This window comes from Stenella coeruleoalba, assembly GCF_951394435.1.
Source record: "Stenella coeruleoalba genome assembly, chromosome: 1".
Lineage (NCBI taxonomy): Eukaryota > Metazoa > Chordata > Mammalia > Artiodactyla > Delphinidae > Stenella > Stenella coeruleoalba.
In genome coordinates, this window is record NC_137169.1 from 158,269,835 (window position 1) to 158,291,517 (window position 21,683).

The 21,683-nt window shown below is 43.9% G+C and overlaps 1 pseudogene across 1 annotated transcript in view; it reads right to left on the bottom strand.

The window, feature by feature from the left end:
• Positions 1 to 1,141: 1,141 nt before the first annotated feature.
• The window catches only part of LOC307176909 (centrosomal protein of 78 kDa-like), a 40,037-nt pseudogene continuing 19,495 nt past the window's right edge, over positions 1,142 to 21,683 (bottom strand). The window contains exons 8-11 of the transcript XR_013831797.1: positions 2,215 to 2,416; positions 1,804 to 1,998; positions 1,409 to 1,468; positions 1,142 to 1,279 (exon numbers count right to left, since the gene is read on the bottom strand). The product of XR_013831797.1 is annotated as a centrosomal protein of 78 kDa-like (transcript). The remainder of the gene's footprint in view (positions 1,280 to 1,408; positions 1,469 to 1,803; positions 1,999 to 2,214; positions 2,417 to 21,683) is intronic.

A 21,683-nucleotide genomic window follows, 5' to 3' on the forward strand; every position in this document is an offset into this window, starting at 1 on the left:
ATGTACCCCCATTCTCAGGGAGGTTAGATACCAGAGAGGGAGCTAAGATGTAGATTACCTTACGGCAGTTCCGCATATGTCTTGTTAAACTCTTTACAAGTTCAGGGGAGAGAAGGGATCCAGAAATTGCTTGGATTCTCAGTGAAGTCTTCCCAGAGAAGGAGGTGTAAAATAGCTGGACTAGAAAAAAAAAAATTAACGTCATGGGTAGATTTGAAACGGAGCAGAGATGCACAGGTAATTAGACCCAGTTCTTTCTTAAAAAGTCTAGAAAGTGAAATTGAAGCCAAATTATGGAGGGTCTTGAGTGTCAATCCTAAGAGTTTGGCTGTATTGGGTTGACAGTGGGTGCCACGGATGGCTCGGAAGAGGGCAATGGCATAACCCAAGAGCCTTGGGAGGTGTAGGAGAGGTTGCAGGGAGGAAGATAGAAAGACATGCGAATCTCCGAAGCAGTCATCGTAACCCAGGTGTAAACTCATAAACGGTAGACGCGGAGTAACGGTGACACAGATGGCAGGGAGGAGTACGAGAGACACTAGAAAGAAAAACGGTCAGGGCTTCACCAGGGATTGGATACATTCATTTCTCCATCTAACAAAGTTTATCAGTAACTGTGCTAGTCGCTGGGAATCAAGAGTAAGCAAAAACAGGCATGATCTCTTCCTCACGGACCATATGGTGAACACCTACCTAAAACTGGATGTGAAATGTGATTAAGGCTGTAAGCAAGAGGTACGTGGTGTTATGTGAGCTACGGTAGGGGGATGTGATGAGTTGAGTAGGTAAGGGGACACTTCCTTGGCAAAGTGACACATGAGAAGAGATGCGAACGGTGAGGAGGCATCAATCAGCTGCAAACTAAACAGAAGGACATTTCCTGCAGAGGGGCAGCATGGGCAATGCGCCCTTGTAAGTATGCAGGCCTGAAAGGAGGCCACTGTGGGCTGGATGACTGAGAATGAAAGGAAGGAGCTGCAAGACGAGGCCGCAGAGATCGCGCTCCATCCTGCCCAGGGGATGCCCTGCCCTGCGGACTAGCACCCCCAGAGAGAGAGTACCAGTGCACAGCCAGATGAGAAGCCTGCTCTAGAATGCAAGTCAACGCTGCTTCTTTCACCAAGAAAGTCTTGCCTGGTAAACTAAACAGTATATGTAGTGGACATATGATTTACCTTCTGAAGCAAGCTCCTTATCTTACAGAACGGCACCAGTTGTCCACCGGAAGCCATCCTTTGACTCCACATTTTAGACCATGGTGAGGAGGTTAGTCTTTATCCTAAGAGCAATGGAAAGTCACGGACGGATTTGAAGTGGAGATGGTGGTGTCTGCATCATGGAACATGTATTGGAAGGCAGCCAGAGTCAGCAGAAAGAAGATGAGGAAGTTTGTGTCTGAAACACTTACTTTCTTGTTGAAGTAAGAGGTATCCCCTTCAGGTGAGAGAGCAAGGACACACAACAGAGTCTAGTGGGACATGAAAAGAGTGGAGAAAGAGTCATTGTTAACGGCCATAAGTAAGGGAGTAGAAAAAAGAAATGGGGACCACATGTCAGTTAAAATAAGACAGCCTATGTTGTTTCCATAGCTCTGTGACTGGATCTAACAAAACACATTGCTCTGAAAGCAGGTCCAGAGAAGATAAATGTTAGAGATGCGCAGAATGCATCTGCAGTGAGGTTCCATGGGACGGTAAAATGGCTTGGCAGTCTGGGTATAATGTTGTCATGATGGACCAGCAGTCAACTACAGGGAATCAGCGGTAAAATGATAAACTGTATTCTAGTCAAACTTACACTCACCAGAGCCCGGAAGGAGGAGAGCCCGTGTCTTGTGCTGCCCAGTATCCATGTCCCTCCCAGCTCAGGTATTGGCAGGGAAGCCCAGGCATCTTGTCTTGGGCCAGGCACGCACCTGGCTTGTCAGAGGGTCCCAGAGGTGCTGTGGGGAGGCAGCTTTTGCTCACCATGTTCAGGGAAGCTACAACACACCAGATACTGAAAGGAGAACCAAAGCCACTATTAAGACATAATTCAACTGTCTCCCAGTCCAGCAAGGGGTCCTGTTAGCATCGTATCAGTGCAACTGGCGTCACCCCACCCCAGGACCAAGCCAAACGAACGCCTCTCCAGGGGCCTCGAGACCCCACGACCTGGGCCACACACACGGGAGCATCACTCAGCTATGCAAAGGGGTGAAGCCCTGACACTCACAACAACGTGGACGGACCCTGAGAACACGATGCTCAGTGAGAGAAGCCAGACACAGAAGGACACACAGTGTGTGATTCCATTGATGGGAAACGTCCAGAACAGGCAGATCCACAGACACAGAGTGTCAGGGGCTGGAGCAGGGGACTGCCGGCCCTTTGCGCTGATGGAATGTTCTGGAATTAGAGGTGAAGGCTGCACAGCTCTGTGAATATAGTAAAAGCCATTAAATTGTACACTTCATATGGGTGAGTTCAGTGGTGTGTGAATGCTATCTCGGCAAAGCTGTCATTTAAAAAGACACAAAACCCACAACACCCAGCATGGCTCCTTCTCCCCTTGTCCCACCCCTTCACCTGGTGTCTGTCCCAGACCAGGTGTGGGCCCAGCGTGTCCTGTGGCCCCAGCACCTGCTCTCCGGTGGGACCCTCACTCAGCCTGCAGGTGAGCACAGAGCAGACGCCAGGGAGGCACCTGCACACCAGGGGAAACGTGAGCCACCACCACCATGGGACATGCAAATCCTTCCCTAGAGCTCCCCGCCCCAAGCCCCATGACTCCTGCCATCCCCGTGGGCACCACCCCGTGGCGGTCCCCCCCCCCCAGGGACACAGCCTGCAAAAACCCCTTCCCCACCCAGGAAAAGACGTGTCAGGTTTTTAAAGGACCAGCGTTCTCAGAGGTAACCTCTCTCACACACCGGCTGCCCGTGCACCTGGTGTGAGCCTGACGTGCTTTCCCGACATCGGCCGCGTACCCCATGACTAACTGAGGGGATTCAAACGGAAGCCCCTCAGAGATGAGGAGGCGTCGTCATCCAAGGTCAATACTCAGTGAAGCACGCAGCCTCCGACCTCCCAACTGCAGCTCACGGGAACCTGTGACTCGGGAGCCCTGCCAGGCGCCCTGGACAGGAAGAGGGCCCGGTCCGACACAGGGGCGCTGAGGAACAGAGCCCCGGGCTAGGCACCGCGACAGCGGCCGTGGGTGGGGAGAGAGAGTCTGGGAAGGAACAAGAAAGGCGGGCAGTGAGGGAGGCACTACAGAGCCACGCATGAGCTGCGGAGGACCATGGACAGGCACCTGGCATGTCCTCTGTTAACACCCTTGGGACCGCTTGACGCCATGGGCGTGGCAGGAGACCCGGCTGGTGGGAACGGCAGGGACAGCTTGAGGGGACAGAGAAGACGTCAAAGAGGCCTCCAGGCAGCACCCTGAGTGGGAGGAAGGAAACAGGACTGTCATCCCACAGCCAGGGAGAGAAGGCGCACGCACTGGGGAAGAGTGCCAGGACCACGAGAGGAGGACACAGCAGAAAGAAAGAGGGAGGAGAGGGGTTTCCTGGGAGACATGCACCGGGCCCGGGGCCCAGGGATGCGCAGACACAGTCAGTCACACCCTACAGGTCCCCAAATCCAAAAGGGACACCAAACACTCTGTATCTTGATTGTATCAATGACAATGAAATCATTACATCGGTGCATAGCTTTGTAAGATGCCACCATCGGGAGAAACTGAGTAAAGAGAACGTGGGATGTGTCCGACCTATTTCTGACAGCTGTGCAAGAATCTACGATAATCTCAAAATAAAAAGTTTAATTTAATTAAGGAAAAAAGGACGCAGCTCTTAGAGGTAGCCTGGGGGCCGGTCCCCTGCAGCTCCCAGCCGCCTCCTGCCTAGTGAATATCCAAAGGGCCGGCTGGCTGCCTCTGGCCCCTCCCACCAGGAACAGAGTATACAGGCAGCATTTGGATGTTAGGGACCAAAGTATGAAAGCTAACAGGCACGTACATACGGAATACCAGGCATTTCCCGGTGATCCCTTCCTCTTCAAAGGGGCTACTTCACCCACGGAAAGTCCTCAAAGGGTTAACCTGCCTTCCACCTGAGCTCAGATTAGGCAGGACTCACACCAGCAGAGGTCAGATCAGAAAATGTTTTCTGAGTCACAGGGAGGGATGGCTCACTCACCCTCCCACTTCAGCTACTACCCACTGTGGAGTGAAGGGTGTGACTGCTCAGCAGGCATTCATCAGGGCTCGTGGGCTCTCAGGAGGAAGCCAGAAGCAGGCGGGGACACTCACGCTGGGGCCGCTCCACGCCCACAGCCTCAGTGAGTCACGGAGGGGAAGGACCACTGCACGCCCTTGCTGGCTCCTGCCCTGCCATCAGGCAGCCGAAGATACCACCTGCTTCCTCCTGAGCTGAGACCCGGTTTTCCCACCAAAAGAAGGACCATCCTGCTTTAGAAATGCCACCGTGAGCTATAAGTAGATATCTGGGAACTCTCAGTCACAGAAGGAACAAAACTCGCCCTGCACCCCACCCTCCTATTTGTCAATTGCGCAAAAGCCCATCTTGGAGGCTGGACATTTCGGAGTACAGGCGGTTGTGGCTGTTTACACTTCCTCCTGCGGGTGCCCCCACCTCAGAGAAACCACCCACACCTCCCCCAGGGCAAATCTGGCAGCCCCACTCTCTGGGACCTCAGTTGATCCCATATACGGGGCACTACACTTCAGCTAACTTCTGTGTTTATAGATCACCTACCGTCCTTAGTTCATAAGTTTTGAGAATAAGAATACTGTCACCCTCAGAATGGGAGAAAATATTTGCAAACGAACTAACGGACAAAGGATTAATCTCCAAAATATATAAACAGATCATGCAGCTCAATACTAAAGAAACAAACAACCCAATCCAAAAATGGACAGATGACCTAAATAACCATTTCTCCAAAGAAGACATACAGATGGCCAAGAAGCACGTGAAAAGCTGCTCAACATCACTAATTATTAGAGAAATGCAAATCAAAACTACAATGAGGTATCACCTCACACCAGTTAGAATGGGCACCATCAGAAAATCTACAAACAACAAATGCTGGAGAGGGTGTGGAGAAAAGGGAACCCTTTTGCACTGCTGGTGGGAATGTTAATTGATACAGCCACTATGGAGAACAGTATGGAGGTTCCTTAAAAAACTAAAAATAGAATTACCATTTGATCCAGCAATCCCACTACTGGGCATATACCCAGAGAAAACCATAATTTAAAAAGACACATGCACCCCAATGTTCACTGCAGCACTATTTACAACAGCCAGGTCATGGAAGCAACCTAAATGCCCATCGACAGATGAACAGATAAAGAAGTTGTGGTACATATACACAATGGAATATTACTCAGCCATAAAAAGGAAAGAAATTGAGTCATTTGTTGAGACGTGGATGGATCTAGAGACTGTCATACAGAGTGAAGTCAGAAAGAGAAAAACAAATATCGTATGTAAACGCATGTATGTGGAACTTAGAAAAATGGTACAGGTGAACTGGTCTGCAGGGCAGAAGTTGAGACACAGATGTAGAGAACAAACGTATGGACACCAAGGGGGGAAAGCCACGGGGGGGTGGGGATGGTGGTGTGTTGAACTGGGCGAGTCGGATTGACATGTATACACTGATGTGTATAAAACTGATGACTAATAAGAACGTGCTATATAAAAAAATAAATTAAATAAAATTCAAAAATTAAAAAAAAAAAAGAATACTGTCTACTGTCCTCCGCGCCCCCTGGAACACTCACTCTAAATATCCAGGAGGTGCTTGCAGAATGAATGAATCAATGAACAAACAAGCTCACTCATTTCAAACGTGCGGTCACGTGAATAACCTGACCTTCTAAGAAGTTAAGCTTCTGGAAGGAGCCCATTTTCTTAATGTATTCAGCATCGAGTCATCACAAAATATGAACTCTTATAAAGTACTGCCCCCTCACTTCCCATGAGAAAGCAAAATTCCTCAGCAGGGAAATGGGAGGGTAGCAGACATTACCCGCAAAGCTTTAGGAAGGCTGCAGCTCGCTGAGCACTTCACTAGGGCCCCTGACCGCCTGCCTGATAGTAGGACAGACACACCAGGAATGGCTGCTGACCGGCAGAAAGAGCACCCGGCCAGGCAGGCAGCACACCCTGCACCCTGCCAAGCGAGGTCCAGCCAGCAAGGGAAAGATGCTCTCTCCACTTCAGAACCGCCCACCACTAGAAAGCCAGGTCCTGCCAGGGCCTGGACACACAAGGCCTTCCTTACAAGGGTTATAAATCTGTGGCCTTGCTCTGCCTCGAATAAAAGACAGAGACGGGGACAACATGACCATCTCCAGATGAACCTTCAACTTCGTTTCAAGTGCCTGGGTGCTGGGTCACAGTGCATTTCTAAACTCTTCCAATACTCAAAAATACCAATTTCTAAGATGCAGAAGGGTTGTTAAACATATACTTAGCACAGATCCCAGTCCCACTCCTGAGTATTTTCTCAAGTGAGGTAAAAACCCAAGTTCACATGGAAACCTGCCCTGGGATGTTTACAGCAGCTTTATTCCTGATCCCCTCAAAACTGGAAACATCCCACAAGTCCTGCCACCCGCAGGCGAATGGACAAACGCATCATGGAATACAACACAGCCAGAAAAAGGAGTGGCTTCTCATACCCGCAACAACAGGGATGACGGACTTCCCTGGTGGTCCAGTGGCTAAGACTCCGCGCTCCCAATGCAGGGGGCCCGGGGTCCATCTCTGCTCAGGGAACTAGATCCCGCACGCTGCAACTAAAACATACTGCATGCGCCAATGAAGATCCCATGTGCCGCAACTAAGACCCAGCACAGCCAAGTAAATAACTAACTAAATCAATGTTTAAAACAACAACAACAAAAAAAAACAAACCTGGGATGAATCTCGCATAGGTTTTGCTGAGCCAAAGCAGCCAGAATTGAAAAGCTACATGCTGTTGTTCCGTTCATCTGGCTTTCTGGAAAAGCCAAAACCTTAGGGACAGAGAGGAGATTAGTGGCCAAGAGGCTGGAGGCGCGCTGGCGCCAAAGGGCAGCAAGTGGGATGACAGGATTGCTCTGCCGCCTGACGGCGATCATCTGTCAAAACTCCTACAACTGTGCACTACAAGTGAACTATGCTTCACGGCTACTAAGGATAAACAAATTAATACATTTTGAAAAATGCGCCGGCCAGCCAACCGGTGCATGACAAGTGCAGTAAGAGGGGCGGGGAGGCGAGGCAAGTGGATCAGCTGGAGTTCTGAAGGCTCTCCCCACTTTCAGTTTCCCTCCCCTGGGATGTCTCCCCGCCCTGCCCACTGCTCAGGCCGCCCACCCGGGCCACCCGGAGTTACCCAACCGGAAAAGCCAGAGCCCAGGCTCAGCCGCGCCTCCGGGCACAGGAAGGGCAAAAATAGAAAGCGCCAGTGCGCGGTGGCGGGCTGGAAACCCTCGGACCTCAGATAACTGCGGAGAACCGGGGCCCGGGAGTCAACATCGGCTCCCAGGCGGTCCCAGCGTCCCGACCCCGACCCCGGCCGCGACACACTTTCCACGAACTGACACACACGGAGCCCGCGCGAGGGCCGGGTCGCCTGGAGGCCGGTCCCCCGCAAGCCGAGCGCACGAAAGAGCGCCCCAAAGGCGCCGGTCCAAGGCGCCCGCTGCGCTTTCCCTCCGGAAGGTGGGCTGCAGGGCCCAAGCGTAAACCCTGAGACAAGGAACACGCGCACCACGCCGCCACGGGGGACGAGAGGCCGGGCGTCCACCTAGCCGGACACCCTGCATTTCTGGACTCACCGGACGCCTGTGTAAATTTACGTCTGGCGTGTCATTTTCCAAAGGCCACTCAAGATCAGGGGACAGAATGCCTCCTCTCCCAGTGTCCTGCCAGCCCACCCACTCAAGATCAGAGGGACAAACTGCCTAACTAAAACAAAACAGAAACACAAAAAAACTGGAGTGAGGGAGGAAAGGGTGCCCTGAAAAATAAAAAAAGAACTAAGCACGTTGACAGCGCTAAGAATAAACTACCAGGAAAAAGAAACCCTACATGTCAGATCCTAAAGTACAGAAGGGCAAGCCCCGGCATTCCAGGCCCGGGGGGACCGGGGTCCCCAGCCCTGCAAAGCCAACCGCAGACCGGCTCAGGCGCTCCTCGGAAGCACGGGGTCCCCGCGGCTGAGTCTGCGCCCCCGGCCGGCGCCGGCTCCCCTCTGCCCACCCTGCGCGCGGGGGCTAGAAACTGCCGCGGAGAACCACGGCGGGGCGGGAAGGGGGCCTCCAAACAGGGTCTGGCGACTCCAGTCGCTCCGTTTCTCGGTGGGCTCAGCGCGCGCCGTGGGGGAAGAGGGGCGGGGGCCCGGGAGGAGGAGACGGGCGGCACTTACGTAGACCGGCAGCGGCCACGGGTAGACGGCGGGCTCGGCCCCCACGAGCGACTCCAGCCTCAGCTCCAGCTTCTCCCCCATGTCTTCGCGCGCGGCCCCCGCACCGTGCTAGTTTGGCGGTTGGCGGAGGGGCGCGGCGCCGCCGGCGGGGGCGGGGCAGACGGGCAGACGGGAGGCTGAGGGGAGGGTGCCTGGCCTGGGCCTCAGCTGCCGCCGCCGCGCTCCCATCCGGCCCCCGGCTCCCTCTTTGCGGTCACAGGCGCGGGGCCTCCAGCGCTGTCGCCAACCCGGGCCGGCGTGAGGCGAGCACAACAGCCGGGGGCCGGGCTGAACCACTCGCGGCACGCGCGGACCGCCCCGTGGACTCGCACGCTCTCACGCACGGACGCACGCACGGACGCACGCACGCACAGACGCACGTCTTCGGCTGCCCCTGGCCACCCCCACCGGCCCGAAGCGGGGACCCGGGAAGACTCCTCAGGGCCAGTGGTGGCGGGTTCGACTCCCGCACTTGACACACCGTGACACACCCCCTCCCCCCCAATAATAAGACTATAATTCCTATTAAATATGACAGCCAGAATCCCGGCTTCTGTTCACAAAAATGCCGTGTATTTAGCCTATGCTAGGCACCAGACCACAGACGCTCAGTACTGGCAAAAAAGGAAATGCCCTGCCCTCATAGCGCTGCCATTTTAATTGGAATAGTAGTGACAATGGTCAAGGGAGAAAATAAAGTGTCATCATCGCCACGGGGATGGTTAATCTCATGTGCGCACTGCGTGGGGCCCCGGCAACCACAAACATTATTCCAGATGTGGCCAGGAAGGTATTTTTCAAGAGAGGTTAACACTGAAATGGGTCCACTTTGCATAAAGGAGATTGTCAATGCCACGGTGTGGGTGGGCCTTGTCCATCACTTGAAGGACTGGAGAGAAAAATGAGGTTCCCTAGAAAGAGGGAACTGTTCCTCCAATGGCCTTGGGACATCAGCTCTTCCCTGTGTCTCCAGCCCAGAGTCCTGCCCTGACTTGCCTGCCTCACGGTCACATGAGTCAACTCCTTAAAACAAAACTATATATGTAAAAATACTGAATATATACAAGCCTATTAATTTGTATATGTGTGTATACATATTATATATATGTATACATGTTTATATGTGCGTGCGTTTGTAGTATATGTGTAAGTACTATATACAGTATACATACAAGCCTATATATTTGTGTGTACATATTGTATACATGTATGTATGTGTATATATATAGTATACATATTATAAACGTGAACATGCTGTATGTATATATATTGATATACGGGTGTGTATATATATAGTATATGTACACTGTATGTATGTATACAGTGTATATTTATATATAGGTGTGTCTCGATTTTTTTTTAACTATGGACATCCAGTTGTTTCAGCACTATTTGATGAAAAGACTATATTTGCTCCATTGTATTGTCTTTGTTCTTTTGCCAAAGACCAGTTGATTGTATTTATGTGGGTCTATTTTGGGGCTCTTTATTGTTCCATTGATCTACTTCTTGTTTCACCAATACCACCCTGTCTTGATTACTGTACCTTCATAATAAGTCTTCAAGCTGGGTAGTGTCATTCCTTCAACTGTGTCCTTCAATGAGGTGATAGCTATTCTGGGTCTCTTGCCTCTTCATATGGACTTTAGAATCAGTTTGCCAATATCCATAAAATAACTTGCTGGGATTTTGATTGGGATCGCACTGAATTTCTATAGATTAACTTAGAAAGAACTGATATTTTGAGAATACCGAGTCTTCCTATTCATGAACATGCAATATCTCTCCATTTATTTAGTTATTCTTTGACTTCATTCATCACGGTTTTGTAGTTTTCCTCCTATAGATGTTGTACATATTTTATTAGATTTATATAGAAGTATTACAGTTTTGGCAATGCTAATGTAAATAGTGTCAGGTTTTTTTTAAATCTATTCCACTTGTTCATTTTTGGGATATAGGAAAGCAATTGCCTTTTGTATATTAACCCTGGATCCTGCAACCTTGCTATAATCACTTATTAGTTACAGGAGTTTTGGGTCAACACTTTAAGATTTTCTACATAGATGATCATGTCACCTGTGAACAAAGACAGGTTTATGTCTTCATTCTCAATCTGTACACCTTTTATTTCCTTTTCTTGCCTTATTGCATTAGCAAGGACTTGCAGCACAATATTGAAAAGTTATAATAAAGGAGGACATCCTTGCCTTGTGCTTAATCTTAGTGGGAAAGCATTGAGTTTCTCTCCAGTAAGTATGTCAGCTATTGGTTTTTTTGTAGATCATATTTATCAAGTTAAGAAAGTCCCTCTCTATTCCTAGTTTACTGAGAGTTTTTCTCATGAGTGCACACTGGATTTTGTCAAATGCTTCTTCCGCATGTATTTATATGGTTTTTTTCCTTTATTTGTCTTGGTTGGATTATATTAATTAATTTTCAAATGTTGAACCAGCCTTATGTACCTGACACAAATCCCGTTTGGTCATGGTATATAATTGTTTTTATACTTTTTTGGCTTCAATTCGCTAACATTTTGTTGAGAATCTCTGACACAATTTTTATCACATTTCTACTATAAAAGGTTTGGGATTCTAACGAATTTAAGCTATTAATTAGTCTTATCAAATTGTGCTCAAAGATACACCATAGCAGAACCCTGAGGGAATGGATAGTGAATGGTAAGGCCTGAATTTACACTTCTTTTAATCCTGAATCCTGAATCCATCTCTCAACAAGAGTTCACGGTTGATGTTTATTTTTTTGGAAATTAGACATAGCTCACTCCATTCATTCATTCAACAGATTCTACAGCAGAAGGGAGGCTCCTAAGGAGGTAGGGTGTATTAGTGGGGCTTCAGGTTATTACAGGGAATGCAAGCAAGGACTCATAATGGAGACGGTGATATTTGAGGAAAGACCTAAAAAAGTGAGTGGATGAGTACTGTAGATAGTAAAGACAACAGCAATTCAGGTAAAGGGAACAGCAAGTGAAAATGTCTTCCTACTATACTTGTTGAACATCAAGGACTAAAGAGTATAAGGTGTTTGGAAAAGAGTGAGCAAGGAGTAGAGGTGGAGGAGATGAGATCAAACATATAATGTGGAGGATAATCATGGTGCAACTTTCCAGCATTTTAAGAACTTCAGCTTCAACTATGATGAAGGGGAAGACACTGAAGTCACGTAATTCTTCTGACTTAGATTCTCAAAGTGTTCTCCAGCCACTGTGTTAAGGACACAGTTCAGAGGGATAATAATTAAGATGACAGACAACGAAATCTTAATCCTGAGTGGTAACAGTGGAAAAATCGAGAAACTGTCAAATTCTGGTTCTATCTCAAAGATAGGGCTGACACATTTTGCTTGTGTATTGGATGTGAAAGGAGAGAGAAAGAAAAACATTAAAGATGAATCACATTTTGTAACTGAGCACCAGGAAGAATGGAGCTGCGCTTTTCTGTTTTGGAAAGTCTACAGAAAAAGCATGAGTGACTATGTGTGTATTTGATTGCAAGCTATATTAAGTTTGGGATGTCAATTAAATGACAAAACAGAGATATTCTGTTAGTAACCAGTCTTGTTAGGTGGACCCAGTCCGTAAATGACAACCATCAACCTACCTAATCTGCTCAGTTTGAAGCCCCATAAAGGATTTGGGGGCATTAGTGTGAAGAGGGCTTCCTTTTGCGTTTGTGTGTATGTGTGTCATTTGCTTTGACACTGTGGTTAGGCTAAAGTAGCACTATTCTGGGCTTTCATCTTTGGCAACTTTTTTCTCACCAAGAAGATTTTTTATTGGGTTGACGCCAAATGAGTATTTGCCTGATTCTTTAACTATTTTCCTAGTTTGGACAGCCACAAATTTGGTTAGTATTTGTTAATTTCACCCTTCAACTTGGACACACTTGAAGCGAAGTGAAGTCCCACCACACTGATGGTAGACTCCATCTGAGCATGCTCAAAAGAGCACAGAAGGTTGTCCACGGGGAGGGTACTATCAGAGGCTGATTGACAGCATGTGTGTTGTAGACCAACTTAAGGGCAAACACATACGGTTCTTACGCTTTCCTGCTCCTAATAATAGGCAATGGCAGGCTCTGGATCACAATGTTTGAACCCAGCAGGAACAGTGTTGCATTATATGTGGCATGACTAAGATAAGGGGTATATATGTTATCTAGCATATATTTTCTTTTTTATGCTACACAAATACAAGGCTGTCACTTTCTGAGACATTAAACTTTCTCTGGCTGTGACAGATTAAAAGCAGATGCCAAGTTAGAAACATTTCTGAATTAGGTGATTTGGGTTCCTTGACCAGGTTAAAAAAAACAAAACAAAACTGGTTTTCTTCTTGGTTTCACATTTAAACAATATGAGTTAGTCTAAACTCTATGACCAAAAAATCGAACTACTAAAGTAACAGGCTCTTATCATTATTATTTTGATATAATAAATAATAGAGGGATATTGTTTTACTAATAATTACCAGCATTTAGTAACGACAAGCCAAACATTAAGCCTTTAGGAAATTTGTGAACTCCTTCATTTCTTACAATAACTCTGTCAGATTGGTACCAGTATTTATCCCCATTGATGAAGAAACTCAGTTTCAGAGGAAGACACTGGGGCACAGAGAGGTTAAATGTAACTTGTCTGTAATTGCCCTAGCTGCTACGCTAGTCGGCTTCATCAACCACTATCACCACTATCACATTTTTTTAATTGGACTTCAGATTCAGATAAACAATTTTTCCTGGTTGCAAGGAAATCATTTAACAGGCCCACATTGCAATGCTTGAAATGCAAGTCTGAGCCCAAATCTGAGAACCCTAAACCATGTGATCACTAAAAATACTGAGTATCAATTCTGAGCCTTATAATACGAGTTTGCATTTAAAATAACAGGCCCTATTAGGAATAAGTGTACAAATGGCATTCTAGGAGGGAATATATCCAACAGGTGTTTTAAATTCCTTTAGTGGCAGTGAAAAAGTATGAAGGCATTTCCTGCAACACTAAATGAGCTGATTTGCTTTTGGTGGGTAAACACTGAACTTAGTTTACAAAACTTAACCTGAAAGTATTTTCTAAGTATCCTGCTATTACTCAAAGTTAGCCTTGTTATCTCCTTTAACAAACAAGAATGGTAAGACACAGTCTCAGTTAGTATAGTATGGATAAATCATTTGCAGTCTTGGGTAAACTTGTACCTTAACGAATGTTTTCAATTTGGGGAAGACATGATTTCACAATTGCCATTCTCTATGCGTATTATTGCCATATAAACTAATTCCAGCAAAAGAAAGCTATAGTTAGGTAGAACCTTTCATAAAGTGATGCAGTCACTCAGGAATACTTTATAACCTAAACCGACTGGACAGTCAGTAACCAATGAATTATCCTAATGCTGATTCATCTCAGAGGTCCTTTATTCCAATGACTTTCGCTGCTATCCTTCTCTTTTCCTTTTGGGATTAAGAACTACGCATAAAGTCTTAGTTACTCTAAGGTTCACCTTGTACCTCTCCTGTCATACAACTCGTCACTTTCCCCATCATCTGCCGCCAAATGCCAAAAAGAAATCTGAGTACTCTGCGGTCATGGCACAGGTATTTCTAAAGAGAGAAACACCTGTTCAAAAATCACTAATCCGAGAATAAATATATGGGGAAATGAACTGGGGACATGAGTGGAATCAACTGAAACCGTGAGAGGCCAGCAGGGCAGATATGTGTGTCTCTATGTGCCTTAAAGAATAATGCTCTCTATGAGAAAAAATGCTTTAATGCCCCAAACTTTAATCCAATTAATATCTGGGAATATATTTCAAGACCACTTGTATATATGTGTATGTACATAATGTTAGCATTGTATATTATTTGTGTTATGTTCTCCCTTATATTCATGAGAATATGTTGCCTTTAAAGTTTAAACTTTCTTGTTGATTTTGTACATGGATGAAGGTTCACACAGTAAGATAAGTTCAAGGATTTCTTTCTCCAATACCATTGATATGAATTCCTATTACTTAATTTCTTTTTGATAGATTTTCAGATGACAGTCCAAGATAGTTCTGCCAATGGAAATCACAGGACTACCAAATATGGAAAAGACTTTGGAACACTTACAGTGTGTTTTCATGGTCTGCATCAGAATTCTACAGAAGGCGTTTGGCTGAATTGGCAGTGAAATGAGAATGGAAAGTTAGTGTGTCGGTTACTTTTCAGTGCGGTATGTTTTCTTTTCTACTATTCTACTATGTATTAGAAATTACGTAAAAATCAGGAGAAGAGAAATGGTTAAGAAAAAACATAATCTGTCATGTTAAAGACATTCGGCACTTACCTAGACTCACAGGTAACATGAGAGAACATGAGAGCTGGCTTGTGAGAGCTAACCTTGTTCCATTTCCCTCAGTGTCTTCATGAAAAGCTTTGAGGCTCAAAGAAGGAAGTGACCCTGCCAGGTGCATACCATGAATCAGTGATGAAAGGGAGACTCCTTGGCTTCTGTAGAGCCATGCCTCTGTGCACACGGTATTAAAGAAGCATTAATTAAATGCTCCTTTATCTAACAACGTGGAGCTTAATCATAGGGTTTGGGCTTCTTGTCTCTTCTTTTCTTTTGCTTTCTCTTTTACATCCTTGGAGGCCTTAGGTTTTAGTTGCTCTCTTGAACTGGATTTACAAGACATTTATTTTCACTAGCCCTTATTTTTTTGGATTGTAGGCTGAATTTTTAAGAAGTTGGGGAAGGATACTGAACTGCCAAAAGTTAACAGATTATTGGCAAAGATATAAAAATAATTAGAATGCCAATTTCCCTGGGTATTCCCTGTGTACTTTAGGGGTAAAAATAGTATTTGTAAAGTGATTTCAAAATGTGCAAATATTACCTGTGGGATATAACCTACGGGTGAAGAGCACTAACTCTAAAATTAATTTGCCTGGATCTTTTTTCCCCAGCTCCACCACTTATTAGTGGTGGGAGTTCAGGAGTGGTACTTCTTTGTGTTTCACTTCCTCTTTGAAAATCAAGGGCTTAATAACCTCACCCATTTTACAGGGCTGTGGCGTGGAGTTAATACATGTAGAGTGGTTCAGAATCCATGCCACTCTTAAGTCTTTTAAAATCAATCTTACTATTGTTGTTACTACTATTATTAATTTGTTAGCTGTCCTTGAAAAAGTTTGCCAGCAGTACTCACTTGCTTTTCTTTTTGCTGTATATTCTCTACATCCCACTTAAGCGTTCTACCAAACCTTAAGAGGCTCTTTTCAGATATTTTACACCTCTTTACTTGTTTCTCACAGCAAAAGTAAAAGGAGTGTGGCTCCCCTTGATCAAACAAACCAGAACTTTGGTTTTCTCCCATTCATACACATTGGTGAACAGATGTGAAAAAACGACTCCATGGGGCTTTCAGTCTGGAGCCAAACATCCAGGCTCTGTGTAACTCGACACTATTATGCACACATGTTGGTCCCTTAGGACTCAAAAGAATCTCAACTAAGCCCATCATTATTTCAGGAATATGACAAATGCTTTTTGTGAAGTAGTTGAATGTAACAGAAATACAAGAAAAAGCAGAGGTGTTTCGTATCACAACTTTTTGAGAAATGCTCAGAGCTCTAAGATGCAGCTGACAACTCCCCCATCAGCTAATGCTTTCAAAGTGACCATAAATTTCACTATAAATACATTTTTTCAGCAATGGCACTAACGCAGTGACTATACTGCTCAATTCCTCACAGTGTCAGCATTAAATACATTAAAAGGGTAAGTTAAAATATCTGTCTGATTGCTTCTGACATAACCCCGAGATCTCTTTTATTTCTGTACTCCATCAATTATAATGTGGAACATTAAGACAAATTATTTCTAAACACTAACGAGGAATGTAGCAACAAGTGGCACACAATCAAGGGGAATTTTGCCGTAGCATGGTGCTTATTTTGTTACAAGCAGGAGTGCAAACCCAAAGGATGTAATTTAGAGGAAACTCTGTCCCGTCTATTCTCTAGGAACTAGAACAAGGAGACTGAGAGAAGATGATTCTGGGTAACTCAAACCGTTTTCTCCGAATTACAGCTGACTAATAGGGAGCAAACTCCCATGGAAGGCTGTGATCTGCTTGAAGAAAGCTACGAGGTTGCCCTGGTTAGGGTCTTTCATATACAGTTATTCAAGCTCAGACTTGATCATCTGTCAGGGATGCTACAGTAGGGAGAGTTTTGCCATAGTTCTGAGACTCAGCAAGATCACTTCCAACTCTAAAACCTACAATGTTAATTTAATCACCAACACCAGCCATCATTAAGAGCGACCTTAAATAACTCCAAATCTGTTCATCTACTCACATATTCTTTACACAGTCAACAGACCTCGAGTGATTACTACATGCCAGACACAGTTCTAAGACACAGAATAAGGGATAAGAAAGGTAACAACCTCTGTCACTGTGGGGCTTGAGTTCTTTGGGAAGAAGTTCATCTAACTACAAAGAGACACCAAAGATAATATTTGTTTTTATTATTATTCTGTGAAAGAAGTAAGGTAATATGATAAATTGGGACTAAGTTAGGCTGGTAGGACAATCACGGAAAAATATCTTTAAAAGATGAGTGCCAAAGAATAGAAAGGAATCATATATGGATAATTTTTCTGGAAATAATATTTCCAAAACATGGTAAAAGCAAATACAAAGGCGCTGAGGCAAGATGAAGCTTAACTACAATCAAGAAACAAAAAGAAGCTAAAAGGTTAGGTCAGGAGATAACCACACAAATTTACACCAGCTGGTCCCTAACTTCAAGTCTACGTGGATATATTCTTGAGGTGAGTTAGACATATATATCATCCAAAAAACAAAAAGAAGTTGACTCCACAATTACCCTGGAAATTCTGAGACTCTTTACAAAGGCACCACCGTATTAAAGTTCACAGACATCATTCTCCAAACTCCACTCTGGCCATCAGTTGCAGGCATTTAACAGGGGTGTTTAATATCCTCTCTAAAATATTGGGCAGGAAGAACAAACATCCTAGCATGTCTGCACCGTGCACCTAGTGTCCCGCAATTGAAAAGTAGCTGGAGCTCACCCTGCTGATGGCTTTGCCGGTTTTTTTTTTTTTTTTTTTTTTTTACCTTTTATTAAGAATCCCATCTCTTTTAAGAACTGGGATATATTTTTTGAGGGAAATAAACTATAGGAAAATTCAACTGACAGAGATCATACTGTACTTAACTTTTCTGTTCTTTTCTACATTTATTTGTTGAGACAAACATCTGTTCTTAGCCTTTTTTTAATGGCTCTGTTAAATAGAACAAACACACAGTACACTGCACATACTTAAAGAACACAATTTAAGTTCTGAAATATGCGTATACCCATGGACCTGCCAACACAATCAAGAGAAGGAACATATCCTCACTTGCAAGTGTTTTTATGCCTCATTCATAAAGCCCCTTTTTCCCCTCACATTCCACCCCTCCACATCCCCAAGTGACCACTGATACGCTATCATATCACTCTATCATTAGACACGTGTTTGCAATTTTCTAGAAATTTACATAAATGGATTCACACAGTGAGGACTCTTTTATCTGGCTTCTTTCACACAATGTAATGATTTTGAGAGTAATTCATATTTTTGTAGGTATCAATAGTCAATCACTTTGCTTTGCTGAGTAGTGTTTCACTGTATGAGTATACCACGGTATGTTTATTCATTCGCCTGTTGATGGGTGCTCGAGGTTGTTACAATTCTATTAAAAATAAAGATGCTGTGATGATCCATGTACAAGTCTTTGTATGAACATATGCTTTGATTTTCCTTGCATAAATATCTAGGTGCAGAAAGCCTGGATCATACGGTAGGTGTATGTTCGACTTATAAGGAAACAGCCAAACTGTTGACTGAAGTGACTGTACCATTTTCCTTCCCACTAGCAGTGTAAAAGACTTGCAGTTCCTACACTGCCTCACCAATACTTGGTGTGGTTGGACTTTTCTAATTTTAGCCATTCAATACGTGTGTAGTGGTATCTCCTGGGGCTTTCATTTTCATTTAGCTAATAATTGATTACATTGAGCAACTTCATGTGCTTATTTGCATCCGTATACCTCCTTGGCAGGATCTCTTTTTAAATATTTTTACCCATGTTGTTAATTTAAAAAAATTTTTCTAATTACTGAGTTTTGAGAGTTCTATACGTGTTAGAGACACAAGTCTTTTCAGGTATATAATTTGTAAATATTTTCTTATTACTGAGTTTTGAGAGCTCTATACGTGTTAGAGACACAAGTCTTTTCAGGTATATAATTTGTAAATATTTTCTTCCAACCTGTGGCTTTTCTTTTATTAATAATGGCTTCCAAAGATGAAACCCAATTTATCACTTTTTTTCTTTTATGGATCTTGTTTTTGGTGTCATCTCTAGGAAATCTTTGCTTAACCCAAGGTCAAAAAGATTTTGTCCACGTTTTAGAGATTTATGTTTTGATCTACATTTAGTTAATTCTTCATGTGGTGTGAAGTAAGGATCAAAGGTCATACTTTTGCATATGGCTATCCATGCACAGTATCCGTGTGCTATATGCTTCTGGCACCATTGGTCAAGAAGACTATCCTTTCTCCTCAAAATTCGCTTTGCAGCTCTGTTGAATAATCAATTGTCCTTATATGTGTGGATATGTTTCTGTGATCTACATTCTATTTGATTGATGTATTATATGTGACCCTTGGTTATAATATATTCTTTCACGGATGTCTTTCCACTTGCTCATGTAAATAGTCTCCCAGTAATATAGCCTTACCATTTTACTGGACATACCTAGGTATACCTGAGATGCATTTGATAAATCGATGGAACTTGCACTCAAACTAGGGTTACTTTCCAAAAACACTTAAAATGTTCAGGTGTAAAAACTATGTACTCTACAGCCTTCCTGCCTCAACCAAGAGTATGTTAATGCAGACCCACAAGCTATTTTGCACGTGTATGGGGCTGTAGAGTCTGGGGAGTATGAGCGTGGTGTGTGCTGTCTATCCCAAAAGATCATCATAGGATGCAAAGGAAACATTAAGGAAATAGACAGGAATAGTCAAATGCCAAACGTTAAAATATTTCTCATGTGTTTTAAATATTTAAATTGAGATAAATAAGCAAATTATTATAAAATAAAATACAAAAATTTAGAGAATATTTCAAAATGCTCTTTTTTGCCAGATGCAACCAGATACTAGGAATAAATAGAGGGATTTTCTGGAACCAGCTTGTCTTTCCTTTTTTTATCACCACTGAGTGATGGGGTTGTATTTTATTCAATCTATTGTACATGTGGGTGTGAATAAGATGGAATTTCTCTCAAAAAGAGATATGAGCAAAGAATATATGTTGTCAACATGTCTAAAACATTTTTTCATGTTCTGACTCATTTTTCTTTGTATTGGCATTTCAAGGGATTTTGTTTTTTAATTTGACTATTAAGATAACTTGATAACTTCAGTGATATCCCATGAAGATAATATAAACAACTGTAATGGAAAATGAAAAGATGATAATAGCAACCAGCACTGTGACATTTCTTGCCACTGTTCTTTACTATTTAGAATAGTAACAAACCCCATATTAATTTGACTTTTTGAACTTTGGCCTTTATTTTGGTGGAAGAAGTTCCTTTCACTTTGCTTATTATCTGTTTGCAATTAAAAACAATGAATGGGGGCTTCCCTGGTGGTGCAGTGGTTGAGAGTCCGCCTGCCGATGCAGGGGACACGGGTTCGTGCCCCGGTCGAGGAAGATCCCACATGCCGCAGAGCTGCTGGGCCCGTGAGCCATGGCCGCTGAGCCTGAGCGTCCGGAGCCTGTGCTCCGCAACGGGAGAGGCCGCAACAGTGAGAGGCCCGCGTACCGCAAAAACAAACAAAAAAAACAATTAATGACCATACTTTGATATGATCATCTTAGAGTTGTAGAGAGGGAGGCTAGTTATGCAACTATTTATATATCTGTGGGTTCAAGAAAGTTTAAAGGCTTGATATTTGAATCCTGTGGAATGTAGCCTCCTTTCCTAGAGGGAAATGAACATATACATGTACTAACTGTAGTTTATAATAAAGCAACACCTGTTCGTAGAGGCACCTTCTATTCCAGGCATGTTTAGGTATAGGGAAGGGGAACAAGAGCTATAAAACATAAGTCTTGTCTATAAGGAGTTTACAGTTTAGGGGAGTTGAGGGCACTCAATGACTCAACGAGGATGAGCCTGATGCAGGTGGCTACAAGGTCACTCTTGGATAAAGTCTGCTTTAGGAAAGACCAGCTTACTCTTATTCTGTTAAACTCTTTAATGCGGTGTCCAATAAACGTGAATATCAAGCTCAAACGCCACTTTTTCCAGGGGGATAACAGCCAACAAGTTAATATGATTCCTACACACTTGACACAACTCACCAGAGGTCTTGAATTCGGTGAGCACATTGACCTCCTTTAAGAAAGATCACCATTTAAACTTCGAATGCTAAGTTCTAAGAGAATGAAGTAAGGAATAAGTGATATTCAGGTTCAGAGGTGGAAGAGAAAAGAGGGCTCCCCTTGAGTAGAACATTTTGTTGGATTCTCCAAAGTGGCAAACAATAAGGAGAACACTAACCAGCTAAGACTCTGAAGAAGTTGAGAATTAAGATGAAAGCCTAAGATGAAGGTCAAAATGTCCCCTAGATTTAAGGATACACTTAGGCTGAAAGGGAAACTATTGAAAAAAGATGTAGAAAATGCTAAATATTTCACAAAAAATTTATTAGAACTAATAAAACAACTTAGCAAAGTTTGTTTGCAGAATATGAAATCAACATATACACATCACTTGCATTTCTGCACATTAACAATAAACAATCCGGAAAAGAAATTAGGAGAACAATTCCATTTACAATAGCATCGAAAAGAATAAAATACTTAGGAATAAGCTTAACCAAAGACATGACAGACTTGTACACTAAAAACTACAGCATTATTGAAAGAAACTAAGGAAAACATAAATAAATGGGAAGACATCCCACGCTCATAAACTATTGTTAAAATGTCCATATTACACAAAGCTACCTACAGATTTAAAGCAATGCCTATCAAAATCCACTATTTTTGCAGAAATAGAAGAAACGACTCCAAAATTGATATGTAACCACAAAGGACGCTCAACA